Below are 15,377 nucleotides of genomic sequence, written 5' to 3' on the forward strand. Positions count from 1 at the left end.
TTGACAGGGGGGTGCCCGAGCAGCGACCCTCCCCAGCTCTAGCCCAACTCCTACTTACCTGCCAGGTGAGATACTATGATCATGAAGGTGCTTCTCCCAGGGCAAGGCTCACCCATTGCACTCTGGGTGTGCTGCCCCTGCGATTTCCCCAAATGTGGGAAACTTGACTGCATAATTTGTGTTTCCCCTGGTCAGGTCTCGTATAATTCAGATCTCTTTGTCTCAGGTCTCTCTCCAGCCTAGTTTGCTGTCTGTTTCAACTTCTCTTTTCTTGAGCCGCTCCCTTTTATACCCTTGTGCACTATCCTGACTTCTCCTCCTGTCTGCTTACTTTGTGCCTTCCAATGCGCAATGCAAACTACAGGTAGTGCTGCAGGGCCCACACCCTTTTACTTGCCTTACTGAACAGCTCTGGAGCTGTTACAGTGCCAAGCTGCTGCAAGAAATCAGCTTGAATGCTTCAGGGGATGGGGCATGGCCAACATGAGCCCCACACCGAAGGAGGGTGGAGGTGTTTAATGCGAACTAAGGGTCATCCAAGCGCCGCAAAAGGCCGCCATGCCCTGCATACCCCTTTTCTCTTTTCATATGCAGATGAGGGTTCCAGCCAACTTTGGCCCACTGCTTGGATGACATCACCGTATGCAATTCCGTCTTCTGCAGAACTTCCCCCAGGAATGCTTGTACTAGTTGTTGCATTTGGTTTGTTGTTTGGGGGTGCTTCAGTATTAGGCAGCCTTCTGCCCTCCCATGTTCATCTGAAAATATGTGTTCTCCCTGCAGTTGTTGTCCCCAGATGAGAGTTTCCTTGTGCTGCCTCAGTTGGATCTCTTTCACTTGACAGGGGGGTGCCCGAACAGCGACTTTCCCCAGCTCTAGCCCAACTCCTACTTACCTGCCAGGTGAGATACTATGATCATGAAGGTGCTTCTCCCAGGGCAAGGCTCACCCATTGCACTCTGGGTGTGCTGCCCCTGCGATTTCCCCAAATGTGGGAAACTTGACTGCATAATTTGTGTTTCCCCTGGTCGGCTCTCGTATAATTCAGATCTCTTTGTCTCAGGTCTCTCTCCAGCCTAGTTTGCTGTCTGTTTCCACTTCTCTTTTCTTCAGCCGCTCCCTTCTATACCCTTGTGCACTATCCTGACTTCTCCTCCCGTCTGCTTACTTTGTGCCTTCCAATGCACAATGCAAACTACAGGTAGTGCTGCAGGGCCCACACCCTTTTACTTGCCTTACAGAGCAGCTCTGGAGCTGTTACAGTGCCCAGCTGCTGCAAGAAATCAGCTTGAATGCTTCAGGGGATGGGGCATGGCCAACATGAGCCCCACACCAAAGGAGGGTGGAGGTGTTTAATGCGAACTAGGGGTCATCCAAGCACCGCAAAAGGCCGCCATGCCCTGCACGCCCCTTTTCTCTTTTCATATGCAGATGAGGGTTGAAGCCAACTTTGACCCACTGCTTGGATGACATCACCGTATGCAAATCCGTCTTCTGCAGAACTTCCCCCAGGAATGCTTGCACTAGTTGTTGCATTTGGTTTGTTGTTTGGGGGTGCTTCAGTATTAGGCAGCCTTTTGCCCTCCCATGTTCATCTGAAAATATGTGTTCTCCCTGCAGTTGTTGTCCCAAGATGAGAGTTCCCTTGTGCTGCCTCAGTTGAATCTCCTTTACTTGACAGAGATGTGCATGAGCAGCGGCCCTCCCCAGCCCTATTCCAAATCATACTTATTTTGCATAGGAGATACCATGGTCATGAAGATTTTTCTCCCAGGGTGAGGTTCATTCATTGCATTTTGGGTATGCTGACCCCTGTGATTTCCCCAAATGTGGGAAACTTGACTGCATTATTTGTGGTAGTGGGAGACTGTGTTTGTGCTTTCCTCTGGTCAGCTCTGGTAAAAGTCAGATTTCTTTGTCTCAGATTTTCCTTTAGCCTTGTTCTTCTTTCGAGAGTTCCCTTGTGCTGCCTCAGTTGGATCTCCTTCACTTTACAGGGGGGTACCCGAGCAGCGACCCTCCCCAGCTCTAGCCCAACTCCTACTTACCTGCCAGGTGAGATACTATGATCATGAAGGTGCTTCTCCCAGGGCAAGGCTAACCCATTGTACTCTGGGTGTGCTGCTCCTGCGATTTCCCCAAATGTGGGAAACTTGACTGCATAATTTGTGTTTCCCCTGGTCGGCTCTCGTATAATTCAGATCTCTTTGTCTCAGGTCTCTCTCCAGCCTAGTTTGCTGTCTGTTTCCACTTCTCTTTTCTTCAGCCGCTCCCTTCTATACCCTTGTGCACTATCCTGACTTCTCCTCCCGTCTGCTTACTTTGTGCCTTCCAATGCACAATGCAAACTACAGGTAGTGCTGCAGGGCCCACACCCTTTTACTTGCCTTACAGAGCAGCTCTGGAGCTGTTACAGTGCCCAGCTGCTGCAAGAAATCAGCTTGAATGCTTCAGGGGCTGGGGCATAGCCAACATGAGCCCCACACCGAAGGAGGGTGGAGGTGTTTAATGCAAACTAGGGGTCAGACAAGCGCCGCAAAAGGCCACCATGCCCTGCACGCCCCTTTTCTGTTTTCATATGCAGACGAGGGTTGGAGCCAACTTTGACCCACTGCTTGGATGACATCACCATATGCAAATCCATCTGCGGCAGGCCTTCCCCCAGGAATGCTTGCACTAGTTGTTGCATTTGGTTTGTTGTTTGGAGGTGCTTCAGTATTAGGCAGCCTTCTGCCCTCCCATGTTCATCTGAAAATATGTGTTCTCCCTGCAGTTGTTGTCCCAAGATGAGAGTTCCCTTGTGCTGCCTCAGTTGAATCTCCTTTACTTGACAGAGATGTGCATGAGCAGCGGCCCTCCCCAGCCCTATTCCAAATCATACTTATTTTGCATAGGAGATACCATGGTCATGAAGATTTTTCTCCCAGGGTGAGGTTCATTCATTGCATTTTGGGTATGCTGACCCCTGTGATTTCCCCAAATGTGGGAAACTTGACTGCATTATTTGTGGTAGTGGGAGACTGTGTTTGTGCTTTCCTCTGGTCAGCTCTGGTAAAAGTCAGATTTCTTTGTCTCAGATTTTCCTTTAGCCTTGTTCTTCTTTCGAGAGTTCCCTTGTGCTGCCTCAGTTGGATCTCCTTCACTTTACAGGGGGGTACCCGAGCAGCGACCCTCCCCAGCTCTAGCCCAACTCCTACTTACCTGCCAGGTGAGATACTATGATCATGAAGGTGCTTCTCCCAGGGCAAGGCTCACCCATTGTACTCTGGGTTGCTGCTCCTGCGATTTCCCCAAATGTGGGAAACTTGACTGCATAATTTGTGTTTCCCCTGGTCGGCTCTCGTATAATTCAGATCTCTTTGTCTCAGGTCTCTCTCCAGCCTAGTTTGCTGTCTGTTTCCACTTCTCTTTTCTTCAGCCGCTCCCTTCTATACCCTTGTGCACTATCCTGACTTCTCCTCCCGTCTGCTTACTTTGTGCCTTCCAATGCACAATGCAAACTACAGGTAGTGCTGCAGGGCCCACACCCTTTTACTTGCCTTACAGAGCAGCTCTGGAGCTGTTACAGTGCCCAGCTGCTGCAAGAAATCAGCTTGAATGCTTCAGGGGATGGGGCATGGCCAACATGAGCCCCACACCAAAGGAGGGTGGAGGTGTTTAATGCGAACTAGGGGTCATCCAAGCACCGCAAAAGGCCGCCATGCCCTGCACGCCCCTTTTCTCTTTTCATATGCAGATGAGGGTTGAAGCCAACTTTGACCCACTGCTTGGATGACATCACCGTATGCAAATCCGTCTTCTGCAGAACTTCCCCCAGGAATGCTTGCACTAGTTGTTGCATTTGGTTTGTTGTTTGGGGGTGCTTCAGTATTAGGCAGCCTTCTGCCCTCCCATGTTCATCTGAAAATATGTGTTCTCCCTGCAGTTGTTGTCCCAAGATGAGAGTTCCCTTGTGCTGCCTCAGTTGAATCTCCTTTACTTGACAGAGATGTGCATGAGCAGCGGCCCTCCCCAGCCCTATTCCAAATCATACTTATTTTGCATAGGAGATACCATGGTCATGAAGATTTTTCTCCCAGGGTGAGGTTCATTCATTGCATTTTGGGTATGCTGACCCCTGTGATTTCCCCAAATGTGGGAAACTTGACTGCATTATTTGTGGTAGTGGGAGACTGTGTTTGTGCTTTCCTCTGGTCAGCTCTGGTAAAAGTCAGATTTCTTTGTCTCAGATTTTCCTTTAGCCTTGTTCTTCTTTCGAGAGTTCCCTTGTGCTGCCTCAGTTGGATCTCCTTCACTTTACAGGGGGGTACCCGAGCAGCGACCCTCCCCAGCTCTAGCCCAACTCCTACTTACCTGCCAGGTGAGATACTATGATCATGAAGGTGCTTCTCCCAGGGCAAGGCTCACCCATTGTACTCTGGGTGTGCTGCTCCTGCGATTTCCCCAAATGTGGGAAACTTGACTGCATAATTTGTGTTTCCCCTGGTCGGCTCTCGTATAATTCAGATCTCTTTGTCTCAGGTCTCTCTCCAGCCTAGTTTGCTGTCTGTTTCCACTTCTCTTTTCTTCAGCCGCTCCCTTCTATACCCTTGTGCACTATCCTGACTTCTCCTCCCGTCTGCTTACTTTGTGCCTTCCAATGCACAATGCAAACTACAGGTAGTGCTGCAGGGCCCACACCCTTTTACTTGCCTTACAGAGCAGCTCTGGAGCTGTTACAGTGCCCAGCTGCTGCAAGAAATCAGCTCTAATGCTTCAGGGGATGGGGCATGGCCAACATGAGCCCCACACCAAAGGAAGGTGGAGGTGTTTAATGCGAACTAGGGGTCATCCAAGCACCGCAAAAAGCCGCCATGCCCTGCACGCCCCTTTTCTCTTTTCATATGCAGATGAGGGTTGAAGCCAACTTTGACCCACTGCTTGGATGACATCACCGTATGCAAATCCGTCTTCTGCAGAACTTCCCCCAGGAATGCTTGCACTAGTTGTTGCATTTGGTTTGTTGTTTGGGGGTGCTTCAGTATTAGGCAGCCTTCTGCCCTCCCATGTTCATCTGAAAATATGTGTTCTCCCTGCAGTTGTTGTCCCCAGATGAGAGTTCCCTTGTGCTGCCTCAGTTGAATCTCCTTAACTTGACAGAGATGTGCCTGAGCAGCGGCCCACCCCAGCTCTATCCCAAATCATACTTATTTTGCATAGGACATACCATGGTCATGAAGATTATTCTCCCAGGGTGAGGTTCATTCATTGCATTCTGGGTATGCTGACCCCTGTGATTTCCCCAAATGTGGGAAACTCGACTGCTTTATTTGTGGTAGTGGGGGACTGTGTTTGTGTTTTCCTCTGGTCAGCTCTGGTAAAAGTCAGATTTCTTTGTTTCAGATCTTCCTCTAGCCTTGTTCTTCTTTCGAGAGTTCCCTTGTGCTGCCTCAGTTGGATCTCCTTCACTTGACAGGGGGGTGCCCGAGCAGAGACCCTCCCCAGCTCTAGCCCAACTCCTACTTACCTGCCAGGTGAGATACTATGATCATGATGGTGCTTCTCCCAGGGCAAGGCTCACCCATTGCACTCTGGGTGTGCTGCCCCTGCGATTTCCCCAAATGTGGGAAACTTGACTGCATAATTTGTGTTTCCCCTGGTCGGCTCTCGTATAATTCAGATCTCTTTGTCTCAGGTCTCTCTCCAGCCTAGTTTGCTGTCTGTTTCCACTTCTCTTTTCTTCAGCCGCTCCCTTCTATAACCTTGTGCACTATCCTGACTTCTCCTCCCGTCTGCTTACTTTGTGCCTTCCAATGCACAATGCAAACTACAGGTAGTGCTGCAGGGCCCACACCCTTTTACTTGCCTTACAGAGCAGCTCTGGAGCTGTTACAGTGCCCAGCTGCTGCAAGAAATCTGCTTGAATGCTTCAGGGGATGGGGCATGGCCAACATGAGCCCCACACCAAAAGAGGGTGGAGGTGTTTAATGCGAACTAGGGGTCATCCAAGCACCGCAAAAGGCCGCCATGCCCTGCACGCCCCTTTTCTCTTTTCATATGCAGACGAGGGTTGAAGCCAACTTTGACCCACTGCTTGGATGACATCACCATATGCAAATCCATCTGCGGCAGGCCTTCCCCCAGGAATGCTTGCACTAGTTGTTGCATTTGGTTTGTTGTTTGGGGGTGCATCAGTATTAGGCAGCCTTCTGCCCTCCCATGTTCATCTGAAAATATATGTTCTCCCTGCAGTTGTTGTCCCCAGATGAGAGTTCCCTTGTGTTGCCTCAGTTAAATCTCCTTTACTTGACAGAGATGTGCATGAGCAGCGGCCCTCCCCAGCCCTATTCCAAATCATACTTATTTTGCATAGGAGATACCATGGTCATGAAGATTTTTCTCCCAGGGTGAGGTTTATTCATTGCATTTTGGGTATGCTGACCCCTGTGATTTCCCCAAATGTGGGAAACTTGACTGCATTATTTGTGGTAGTGGGAGGCTGTGTTTGTGATTTCTTCTGGTCAGCTCTGGTAAAAGTCAGATTTCTTTGTCTCAGATTTTCCTTTAGCCTTGTTCTTCTTTCGAGAGTTCCCTTGTGCTGCCTCAGTTGGATCTCCTTCACTTTACAGGGGGGTACCCGAGCAGCGACCCTCCCCAGCTCTAGCCCAACTCCTACTTACCTGCCAGGTGAGATACTATGATCATGAAGGTGCTTCTCCCAGGGCAAGGCTCACCCATTGTACTCTGGGTGTGCTGCTCCTGCGATTTCCCCAAATGTGGGAAACTTGACTGCATAATTTGTGTTTCCCCTGGTCGGCTCTCGTATAATTCAGATCTCTTTGTCTCAGGTCTCTCTCCAGCCTAGTTTGCTGTCTGTTTCCACTTCTCTTTTTTTCAGCCGCTCCCTTCTATACCCTTGTGCACTATCCTGACTTCTCCTCCCGTCTGCTTACTTTGTGCCTTCCAATGCACAATGCAAACTACAGGTAGTGCTGCAGGGCCCACACCCTTTTACTTGCCTTACAGAGCAGCTCTGGAGCTGTTACAGTGGCCAGCTGCTGCAAGAAATCAGCTTGAATGCTTCAGGGGCTGGGGCATAGCCAACATGAGCCCCACACCGAAGGAGGGTGGAGGTGTTTAATGCAAACTAGGGGTCAGTCAAGCGCCGCAAAAGGCCACCATGCCCTGCACGCCCCTTTTCTGTTTTTATATGCAGACGAGGGTTGAAGCCACCTTTGACCCACTGCTTGGATGACATCACCATATGCAAATCCATCTGCGGCAGGCCTTCCCCCAGGAATGCTTGCACTAGTTGTTGCATTTGGTTTGTTGTTTGGGGGTGCTTCAGTATTAGGCAGCCTTCTGCTCCACCCTCCTTTGGTGTGGGGCTCATGTTGGCCATGTCCCATCCCCTGAAGCATTCAAGCAGATTTCTTGCAGCAGCTGGGCACTGTAACAGCTCCAGAGACGCTCTGTAAGGCAAGTAAAAGGGTGTGGGCCCTGCAGCACTACCTGTAGTTTGCATTGTGCATTGGAAGGCACAAAGTAAGCAGACGGGAGGAGAAGTCAGGATAGTGCACAAGGGTATAGAAGGGAGCGGCTGAAGAAAAGAGAAGTGGAAACAGACAGCAAACTAGGCTGGAGAGAGATCTGAGACAAAGAGATCTGAATTATACGAGAGCCGACCAGGGGAAACACAAATTATGCAGTCAAGTTTCCCACATTTGGGGAAATCGCAGGGGCAGCACACCCAGAGTGCAATGGGTGAGCCTTGCCCTGGGAGAAGCACCTTCATGATCATAGTATCTCACCTGGCAGGTAAGTAGGAGTTGGGCTAGAGCTGGGGAGGGTCGCTGCTCGGGTACCCCCCTGTAAAGTGAAGGAGATCCAACTGAGGCAGCACAAGGGAACTCTCGAAAGAAGAACAAGGCTAGAGGAAAATCTGAGACAAAGAAATCTGACTTTTACCAGAGCTGACCAGAGGAAAGCACAAACACAGTCCCCCACTACCACAAATAATGCAGTCAAGTTTCCCACATTTGGGGAAATCACAGAGGTCAGCATACCCAAAATGCAATGAATGAACCTCACCCTGGGAGAACAATCTTCATGACCATGGTATCTCCTATGCAAAATAAGTATGATTTGGAATAGGGCTGGGAAGGGCCGCTGCTCATGCACATCTCTGTCAAGTAAAGGAGATTCAACTGAGGCAGCACAAGGGAACTCTCATCTGGGGACAACAACTGCAGGGAGAACACATATTTTCAGATGAACATGGGAGGGCAGAAGGCTGCCTAATACTGAAGCACCCCCAAACAACAAACCAAATGCAACAACTAGTGCAAGCATTCCTGGGGGAAGTTCTGCAGAAGATGGATTTGCATACGGTGATGTCATCCAAGCAGTGGGTCAAAGTTGGCTTCAACCCTCATCTGCATATGAAAAGAGAAAAGGGGCGTGCAGGGCATGGCGGCCTTTTGCGGTGCTTGGATGACCCCTAGTTCGCATTAAACACCTCCACCCTCCTTCGGTGTGGGGCTCATGTTGGCTATGCCCCAGCCCCTGAAGCATTCAAGCTGATTTCTTGCAGCAGCTGGGCACTGTAACAGCTCCAGAGCTGCTCTGTAAGGCAAGTAAAAGGGTGTGGGCCCTGCAGCACTACCTGTAGTTTGCATTGTGCATTGGAAGGCACAAAGTAAGCAGATGGGAGGAGAAGTCAGGATAGTGCACAAGGGTATAGAAGGGAGCGGCTGAAGAAAAGAGAAGTGGAAACAGACAGCAAACTAGGCTGGAGAGAGACCTGAGACAAAGAGATCTGAATTATACGTGAGCCGACCAGGGGAAACACAAATTATGCAGTCAAGATTCCCACATTTGGGGAAATCGCAGGAGCATCACACCCAGAGTACAATGGGTGAGCCTTGCCCTGGGAGAAGCACCTTCATGATCATAGTATCTCACCTGGCAGGTAAGTAGGAGTTGGGCTAGAGCTGGGGAGGGTCGCTGCTCGGGTACCCCCCTGTAAAGTGAAGGAGATCCAACTGAGGCAGCACAAGGGAACTCTCGAAATAAGAACAAGGCTAAAGGAAAATCTGAGACAAAGAAATCTGACTTTTACCAGAGCTGACCAGAGGAAAGCACAAACACAGTCTTCCACTACCACAAATAATGCAGTCAAGTTTCCGACATTTGGGGAAATCACAGGGGTCAGCATACCCAAAATGCAATGAATGAACCTCACCCTGGGAGAAAAATCTTCATGACCATGGTATCTCCTATGCAAAATAAGTATGATTTGGAATAGGGCTGGGGAGGGCCGCTGCTCATGCACATCTCTGTCAAGTAAAGGAGATTCAACTGAGGCAGCACAAGGGAACTCTCATCTTGGGACAACAACTGCAGGGAGAACATATATTTTCAGATGAACATGGGAGGGCAGAAGGCTGCCTAATACTGAAGCACCCCCAAACAACAAACCAAATGCAACAACTAGTGCAAGCATTCCTGGGGGAAGGCCTGCCGCAGATGGATTTGCATATGGTGATGTCATCCAAGCAGTGGGTCAAAGTTGGCTTCAATCCTCGTCTGCATATGAAAAGAGAAAAGGGGCGTGCAGGGCATGGTGGCCTTTTGCGGCGCTTGGCTGACCCCTAGTTTGCATTAAACACCTCCACCCTCCTTTGGTGTGGGGCTCATGTTGGCTATGCCCCAGCCCCTGAAGCATTCAAGCTGATTTCTTGCAGCAGCTGGGCACTGTAACAGCTCCAGAGCTGCTCTGTAAGGCAAGTAAAAGGGTGTGGGCCCTGCAGCACTACCTGTAGTTCGCATTGTGCATTGGAAGGCACAAAGTAAGCAGACGGGAGGAGAAGTCAGGATAGTGCACAAGGGTATAGAAGGGAGCGGCTGAAGAAAAGAGAAGTGGAAACAGACAGCAAACTAGGCTGGAGAGAGACCTGAGACAAAGAGATCTGAATTATACGAGAGCCGACCAGGGGAAACACAAATTATGCAGTCAAGTTTCCCACATTTGGGGAAATCGCAGGGGCAGCACACCCAGAGTGCAATGGGTGAGCCTTGCCCTGGGAGAAGCACCTTCATGATCATAGTATCTCACCTGGCAGGTAAGTAGGAGTTGGGCTAGAGCTGGGGAGGGTCGCTGCTCGGGTTCCCCCCTGTGAAGTGAAGGAGATCCAACTGAGGCAGCACCAGGGAACTCTCGAAAGAAGAACAAGGCTAGAGGAAGATCTGAGACAAAGAAATCTGACTTTTACCAGAGCTGACCAGAGGAAAGCACAAACACAGTCCCCCACTACCACAAATAATGCAGTCGAGTTTCCCACATTTGGGAAAATCACAGGGGTCAGCATACCCAGAATGCAATGAATGAACCTCACCCTGGGAGAACAATCTTCATGACCATGGTATCTCCTATGCAAAATAAGTATGATTTGGGATAGGGCTGGTGAGGGCCGCTGCTCAGGCACATCTCTGTCAAGCAAAGGAGATTCAACTGAGGCAGCACAAGGGAACTCTCATCTGGGGACAACAACTGCAGGGAGACCACATCTTTTCAGATGAACATGGGAGGGCGGAAGGCTGCCTAATACTGAAGCACCATCAAATATCAAACCATATGCAACAACTAGTACAAGCACTCCTGGGGGAAGGTCTGCAGCAGACGGATTTGCATATGGTGATGTTATCCAAGCAATGGGCCAAAGTTGACTGGAACCCTCATCTGCATATGAAAAGAGAAAAGGGGCATGCAGGGCATGGCGGCCTTTTGCAGTGCTTGGATGACCCCTAGTTCGCATTAAACACCCCCACCCTCCTTTGGTGTGGGGCTCATGTTGGCCATGCCCCATCCCCTGAAGCATTCAAGCTGATTTCTTGCAGCAGCTGGGCACTGTAACAGCTCCAGAGCTGCTCTGTAAGGCAAGTAAAAGGGTGTGGGCCCTGAAGCACTACCTGTAGTTTGCATTGTGCATTGGAAGGCACAAAGTAAGCAGACGGGAGGAGAAGTCAGGATAGTGCACAAGGGTATAGAAGGGAGCGGCTGAAGAAAAGAGAAGTGGAAACAGACAGCAAACTAGGCTGGAGAGAGACCTGAGACAAAGAGATCTGAATTATACGAGAGCCGACCAAGGGAAACACAAATTATGCAGTCAAGTTTCCCACATTTGGGGAAATCGCAGGGGCAGCACACCCAGAGTGCAATGGGTGAGCCTTGCCCTGGGAGAAGCACCTTCATGATCATAGTATCTCACCTGGCAGGTAAGTAGGAGTTGGGCTAGAGCTGGGGAGGGTCGCTGCTCGGGTACCCCCCTGTAAAGTGAAGGAGATCCAACTGAGGCAGCACAAGGGAACTCTCGAAAGAAGAACAAGGCTAGAGGAAAATCTGAGACAAAGAAATCTGACTTTTACCAGAGCTGACCAGAGGAAAGCACAAACACAGTCCCCCACTACCACAAATAATGCAGTCAAGTTTCCCACATTTGGGGAAATCACAGGGGTCAGCATACCCAAAATGCAATGAATGAACCTCACCCTGGGAGAACAATCTTCATGACCATGGTATCTCCTATGCAAAATAAGTATGATTTGGAATAGGGCTGGGGAGGGCCGCTGCTCATGCACATCTCTGTCAAGTAAAGGAGATTCAACTGAGGCAGCACAAGGGAACTCTCATCTGGGGACAACAACTGCAGGGAGAACACATATTTTCAGATGAACATGGGAGGGCAGAAGGCTGCCTAATACTGAAGCACCCCCAAACAACAAACCAAATGCAACAACTAGTGCAAGCATTCCTGGGGGAAGTTCTGCAGAAGACGGATTTGCATACGGTGATGTCATCCAAGCAGTGGGTCAAAGTTGGCTTCAACCCTCATCTGCATATGAAAAGAGAAAATGGGCGTGCAGGGCATGGCGGCCTTTTGCGGTGCTTGGATGACCCCTAGTTCGCATTAAACACCTCCACTCTCCTTTGGTGTGGGGCTCATGTTGGCCATGCCCCATCCCCTGAAGCATTCAAGCTGATTTCTTGCAGCAGCTGGGCACTGTAACAGCTCCAGAGCTGCTCTGTAAGGCAAGTAAAAGGGTGTGGGCCCTGCAGCACTTCCTGTAGTTTGCATTGTGCATTGGAAGGCACAAAGTAAGCAGACTGGAGGAGAAGTCAGGATAGTGCACAAGGGTATAGAAGGGAGCGGCTGAAGAAAAGAGAAGTGGAAACAGACAGCAAACTAGGCTGGAGAGAGACCTGAGACAAAGAGATCTGAATTATACGAGAGCCGACCAGGGGAAACACAAATTATGCAGTCAAGTTTCCCACATTTGGGGAAATCGCAGGGGCAGCACACCCAGAGTGCAATGGGTGAGCCTTGCCCTGGGAGAAGCACCTTCATGATCATAGTATCTCACCTGGCAGGTAAGTAGGAGTTGGGCTAGAGCTGGGGAGGGTCGCTGCTCGGGTTTCCCCCTGTGAAGTGAAGGAGATCCAACTGAGGCAGCACCAGGGAACTCTCGAAAGAAGAACAAGGCTAGAGGAAGATCTGAGACAAAGAAATCTGACTTTTACCAGAGCTGACCAGAGGAAAGCACAAACACAGTCCCCCACTACCACAAATAATGCAGTCGAGTTTCCCACATTTGGGAAAATCACAGGGGTCAGCATACCCAGAATGCAATGAATGAACCTCACCCTGGGAGAACAATCTTCATGACCATGGTATCTCCTATGCAAAATAAGTATGATTTGGGATAGGGCTGGTGAGGGCCGCTGCTCAGGCACATCTCTGTCAAGTAAAGGAGATTCAACTGAGGCAGCACAAGGGAACTCTCATCTGGGGACAACAACTGCAGGGAGACCACATCTTTTCAGATGAACATGGGAGGGCGGAAGGCTGCCTAATACTGAAGCACCATCAAATATCAAACCATATGCAACAACTAGTACAAGCACTCTTGGGGGAAGGTCTGCAGCAGACGGATTTGCATATGGTGATGTTATCCAAGCAGTGGGTCAAAGTTGACTGGAACCCTCATCTGCATATGAAAAGAGTAAAGGGGCATGCAGGGCATGGCGGCCTTTTGCAGTGCTTGGATGACCCCTAGTTCGCATAAAACACCCCCACCCTCCTTTGGTGTGGGGCTCATGTTGGCCATGCCCCATCCCCTGAAGCATTCAAGCTGATTTCTTGCAGCAGCTGGGCACTGTAACAGCTCCAGAGCTGTTCTGTAAGGCAAGTAAAAGAGTGTGGGCCCTGCAGCACCACCTGTTGTTCGCATTGTGCGTTGGAAGGCACAAATTAAGCAGACGGGAGGAGAAGTCAGGATAGTGCGCAAGGGCATTCTTTTCTCTTAGTCCGGGGGCAAGGCTTCAAAATGGGGTCTGCAACGGAGGAGACACAGGGGGCGTGGTCACAGCAGCTTTTCTCTACAGTCTGCACCAGCAGGAGCCTACACCATTTTTTATGATCACGCTGAACTGCAGTGCGACTGCAATTACAGCATGGTCAAGAAGGGAGGCGTCATGCTGGGTGGCCATGCCCTGTCACTGTGCAGGAGCCAGCACCGCTCACACACTAGTCCCCGGGTGCAGCCCCCAACCCCCGGGACTCCCGGAGCAACAAAATGTAGATTCAGGCCACCAGGCCACGCCCCTACCTATGAAACCATGCCTCCTTTTTACCATTGCGCTGTTTATCTGCGCGCACTGCATTACAATCTCCCTCGCCACCTCTCTGGGTCTCACCAGTGATAGTGACACCTCTGCCATGCTTGTAGCAGCTGGTCCTAAGATCTACGCCTCAAGCCCTGAGTGTTTGCCCTTGTGACTTGTTGATCATCATAGCGAAGCAGATGCTTACAGAAAACTGCAGGGGCTTAGACTGAAAATAAAAAAATTGATGGGTATAAGGTAGAGAGGAGCGGGTTCGGTTCTCCGAGAACCGAATTCCCCACGAACTCCACGTGGTTAACACTGGTCCGAGGCAGGCTCGGTTGTTCCCGCCTGACTCGGAAAACCTGAACAAGGGAAAATGTCATCATCCCGCTGTCGGATTCTCGCGAGATTCGGATTCCATATAAAGAGCTGCGCGTTGCTGCCATTTTTACTCGTGCATTGAAGAGAGAGCGGAGAGGACGTGGCTATGTTCTCTCAGTGGAAATCTCAATATCAGTGCTCAGTATCAGTGGTTACTTATTGCTGCTCAGTAATACTAGTAGTGTGTCTCTCCTGCTCAGTGTCAGTTCTCAGTAGTATCCTCATCAGTGCTCAGTATCACTGCTCATTGTCTTGTGCTGCATTGTGGTGCTCAGCATACTACAGTACATTACTAATAGTCCAGTGCTGCATCTTGCTGCTCAGTGTCAGTTCTAGTATCCTCATCAGTGCTCACTATCACTGCTCATTGCATTGTGGTGTTCTGTATACTACAGTAACATAGTAATATAGTATATATAGAGGAGCGGGTTCGGTTCTCAGAGAACCGAATTCCCGACGAACTCCACGTGGTTTACACTGGTCCGAGGCAGGCTCGGTTGTTCCCGCCTGACTCGGAAAACCTGAACAAGGGAAAATGTCATCATCCCGCTGTCGGATTCTCGCGAGATTCGGATTCCATATAAAGAGCTGCGCGTTGCCGCCATTTTTACTCGTGCATTGAAGAGAGAGCGGAGAGGACGTGGCTATGTTCTCTCAGTGGAAATCTCCATATCAGTGCTCAGTATCAGTGGTTACTTATTGCTGCTCAGTAATACTAGTAGTGTGTCTCTCCTGCTCAGTGTCAGTTCTCAGTAGTATCCTCATCAGTGCTCAGTATCACTGCTCATTGTCTTGTGCTGCATTGTGGTGCTCAGCATACTACAGTACATTACTAATAGTCCAGTGCTGCATCTTGCTGCTCAGTGTCAGTTTTAGTATCCTCATCAGTGCTCACTATCACTGCTCATTACATTGTGGTGTTCTGTATACTACAGTAACATAGTAATATAGTAACATATAGTAACATAGTTTTTGAGGTTGAATAGAGGCAAATTGCCCATCGTGTTCAACCTGTTTTAAGTTGTGATGATTCTACATACTTGCTGAATAATGTTTTATGACTAGTTAGCTACTATAACTCATGTTACCCCCGGATTAACCATGTTGATATTTTAAGTATTATAACCTTGGATAGCTTTTTCATTCAGAAATGTATCCATTCCTTTTTTAAATCCAATTACAGAGTCCGCCATTACCACCTTCCCTGGCAGGGAATTCCACATCCTGATTGCCCTAACAGTGAAGATCATAGTATCTCACCTGGCAGGTAAGTAGGAGTTGGGCTAGAGCTGTGGAGGATTGCTGCTCGTGCACCCCCTGTCAAGTGAAGGAGATCCAACTGAGGCAGCAC

General features: G+C 49.7%; 21 non-coding genes and 1 pseudogene across 21 annotated transcripts; 12 read left to right on the top strand and 10 right to left on the bottom strand.

Annotated features, from left to right (window-relative positions):
- Positions 1-50: 50 nt before the first annotated feature.
- Positions 51-213, top strand: LOC134993241 (U1 spliceosomal RNA). Its single transcript, XR_010197109.1, has one exon. It is a non-coding gene; the product is annotated as a U1 spliceosomal RNA (small nuclear RNA).
- A 674-nt stretch (positions 214-887) lies between these two features.
- On the top strand, positions 888-1,050 carry LOC134993236 (U1 spliceosomal RNA). Its single transcript, XR_010197104.1, has one exon. It is a non-coding gene; the product is annotated as a U1 spliceosomal RNA (small nuclear RNA).
- A 674-nt stretch (positions 1,051-1,724) lies between these two features.
- On the top strand, positions 1,725-1,888 carry LOC134993342 (U1 spliceosomal RNA). Its single transcript, XR_010197197.1, has one exon. It is a non-coding gene; the product is annotated as a U1 spliceosomal RNA (small nuclear RNA).
- A 152-nt stretch (positions 1,889-2,040) lies between these two features.
- LOC134993273 (U1 spliceosomal RNA) lies at positions 2,041-2,203 on the top strand. Its single transcript, XR_010197137.1, has one exon. It is a non-coding gene; the product is annotated as a U1 spliceosomal RNA (small nuclear RNA).
- Positions 2,204-2,877: 674 nt separating this feature from the next.
- Positions 2,878-3,041, top strand: LOC134993343 (U1 spliceosomal RNA). The gene has a single exon (XR_010197198.1). It is a non-coding gene; the product is annotated as a U1 spliceosomal RNA (small nuclear RNA).
- Positions 3,042-3,193: 152 nt separating this feature from the next.
- Positions 3,194-3,355, top strand: LOC134993280 (U1 spliceosomal RNA). Its single transcript, XR_010197143.1, has one exon. It is a non-coding gene; the product is annotated as a U1 spliceosomal RNA (small nuclear RNA).
- A 674-nt stretch (positions 3,356-4,029) lies between these two features.
- Positions 4,030-4,193, top strand: LOC134993344 (U1 spliceosomal RNA). The gene has a single exon (XR_010197199.1). It is a non-coding gene; the product is annotated as a U1 spliceosomal RNA (small nuclear RNA).
- Positions 4,194-4,345: 152 nt separating this feature from the next.
- LOC134993251 (U1 spliceosomal RNA) lies at positions 4,346-4,508 on the top strand. The gene has a single exon (XR_010197116.1). It is a non-coding gene; the product is annotated as a U1 spliceosomal RNA (small nuclear RNA).
- A 674-nt stretch (positions 4,509-5,182) lies between these two features.
- Positions 5,183-5,346, top strand: LOC134993349 (U1 spliceosomal RNA). The gene has a single exon (XR_010197203.1). It is a non-coding gene; the product is annotated as a U1 spliceosomal RNA (small nuclear RNA).
- Positions 5,347-5,498: 152 nt separating this feature from the next.
- Positions 5,499-5,661, top strand: LOC134993247 (U1 spliceosomal RNA). The gene has a single exon (XR_010197115.1). It is a non-coding gene; the product is annotated as a U1 spliceosomal RNA (small nuclear RNA).
- Positions 5,662-6,335: 674 nt separating this feature from the next.
- On the top strand, positions 6,336-6,499 carry LOC134993346 (U1 spliceosomal RNA). Its single transcript, XR_010197200.1, has one exon. It is a non-coding gene; the product is annotated as a U1 spliceosomal RNA (small nuclear RNA).
- Positions 6,500-6,651: 152 nt separating this feature from the next.
- On the top strand, positions 6,652-6,814 carry LOC134993252 (U1 spliceosomal RNA). Its single transcript, XR_010197117.1, has one exon. It is a non-coding gene; the product is annotated as a U1 spliceosomal RNA (small nuclear RNA).
- Positions 6,815-7,642: 828 nt separating this feature from the next.
- LOC134993237 (U1 spliceosomal RNA) lies at positions 7,643-7,805 on the bottom strand. Its single transcript, XR_010197105.1, has one exon. It is a non-coding gene; the product is annotated as a U1 spliceosomal RNA (small nuclear RNA).
- Positions 7,806-7,957: 152 nt separating this feature from the next.
- LOC134993327 (U1 spliceosomal RNA) lies at positions 7,958-8,121 on the bottom strand. The gene has a single exon (XR_010197183.1). It is a non-coding gene; the product is annotated as a U1 spliceosomal RNA (small nuclear RNA).
- Positions 8,122-8,806: 685 nt separating this feature from the next.
- On the bottom strand, positions 8,807-8,958 carry LOC134993287 (U1 spliceosomal RNA; annotated as a pseudogene).
- Positions 8,959-9,110: 152 nt separating this feature from the next.
- Positions 9,111-9,274, bottom strand: LOC134993357 (U1 spliceosomal RNA). Its single transcript, XR_010197211.1, has one exon. It is a non-coding gene; the product is annotated as a U1 spliceosomal RNA (small nuclear RNA).
- A 674-nt stretch (positions 9,275-9,948) lies between these two features.
- LOC134993238 (U1 spliceosomal RNA) lies at positions 9,949-10,111 on the bottom strand. The gene has a single exon (XR_010197106.1). It is a non-coding gene; the product is annotated as a U1 spliceosomal RNA (small nuclear RNA).
- Positions 10,112-10,263: 152 nt separating this feature from the next.
- Positions 10,264-10,427, bottom strand: LOC134993353 (U1 spliceosomal RNA). The gene has a single exon (XR_010197207.1). It is a non-coding gene; the product is annotated as a U1 spliceosomal RNA (small nuclear RNA).
- A 674-nt stretch (positions 10,428-11,101) lies between these two features.
- LOC134993245 (U1 spliceosomal RNA) lies at positions 11,102-11,264 on the bottom strand. The gene has a single exon (XR_010197113.1). It is a non-coding gene; the product is annotated as a U1 spliceosomal RNA (small nuclear RNA).
- A 152-nt stretch (positions 11,265-11,416) lies between these two features.
- On the bottom strand, positions 11,417-11,580 carry LOC134993319 (U1 spliceosomal RNA). The gene has a single exon (XR_010197175.1). It is a non-coding gene; the product is annotated as a U1 spliceosomal RNA (small nuclear RNA).
- A 674-nt stretch (positions 11,581-12,254) lies between these two features.
- On the bottom strand, positions 12,255-12,417 carry LOC134993239 (U1 spliceosomal RNA). Its single transcript, XR_010197107.1, has one exon. It is a non-coding gene; the product is annotated as a U1 spliceosomal RNA (small nuclear RNA).
- A 152-nt stretch (positions 12,418-12,569) lies between these two features.
- On the bottom strand, positions 12,570-12,733 carry LOC134993235 (U1 spliceosomal RNA). The gene has a single exon (XR_010197103.1). It is a non-coding gene; the product is annotated as a U1 spliceosomal RNA (small nuclear RNA).
- Between the last annotated feature and the right edge of the window lie 2,644 nt (positions 12,734-15,377).

This window comes from Pseudophryne corroboree, unplaced genomic scaffold (assembly GCF_028390025.1).
Source record: "Pseudophryne corroboree isolate aPseCor3 unplaced genomic scaffold, aPseCor3.hap2 scaffold_1273, whole genome shotgun sequence".
In the NCBI taxonomy this organism is placed as follows: Eukaryota; Metazoa; Chordata; class Amphibia; order Anura; family Myobatrachidae; genus Pseudophryne; species Pseudophryne corroboree.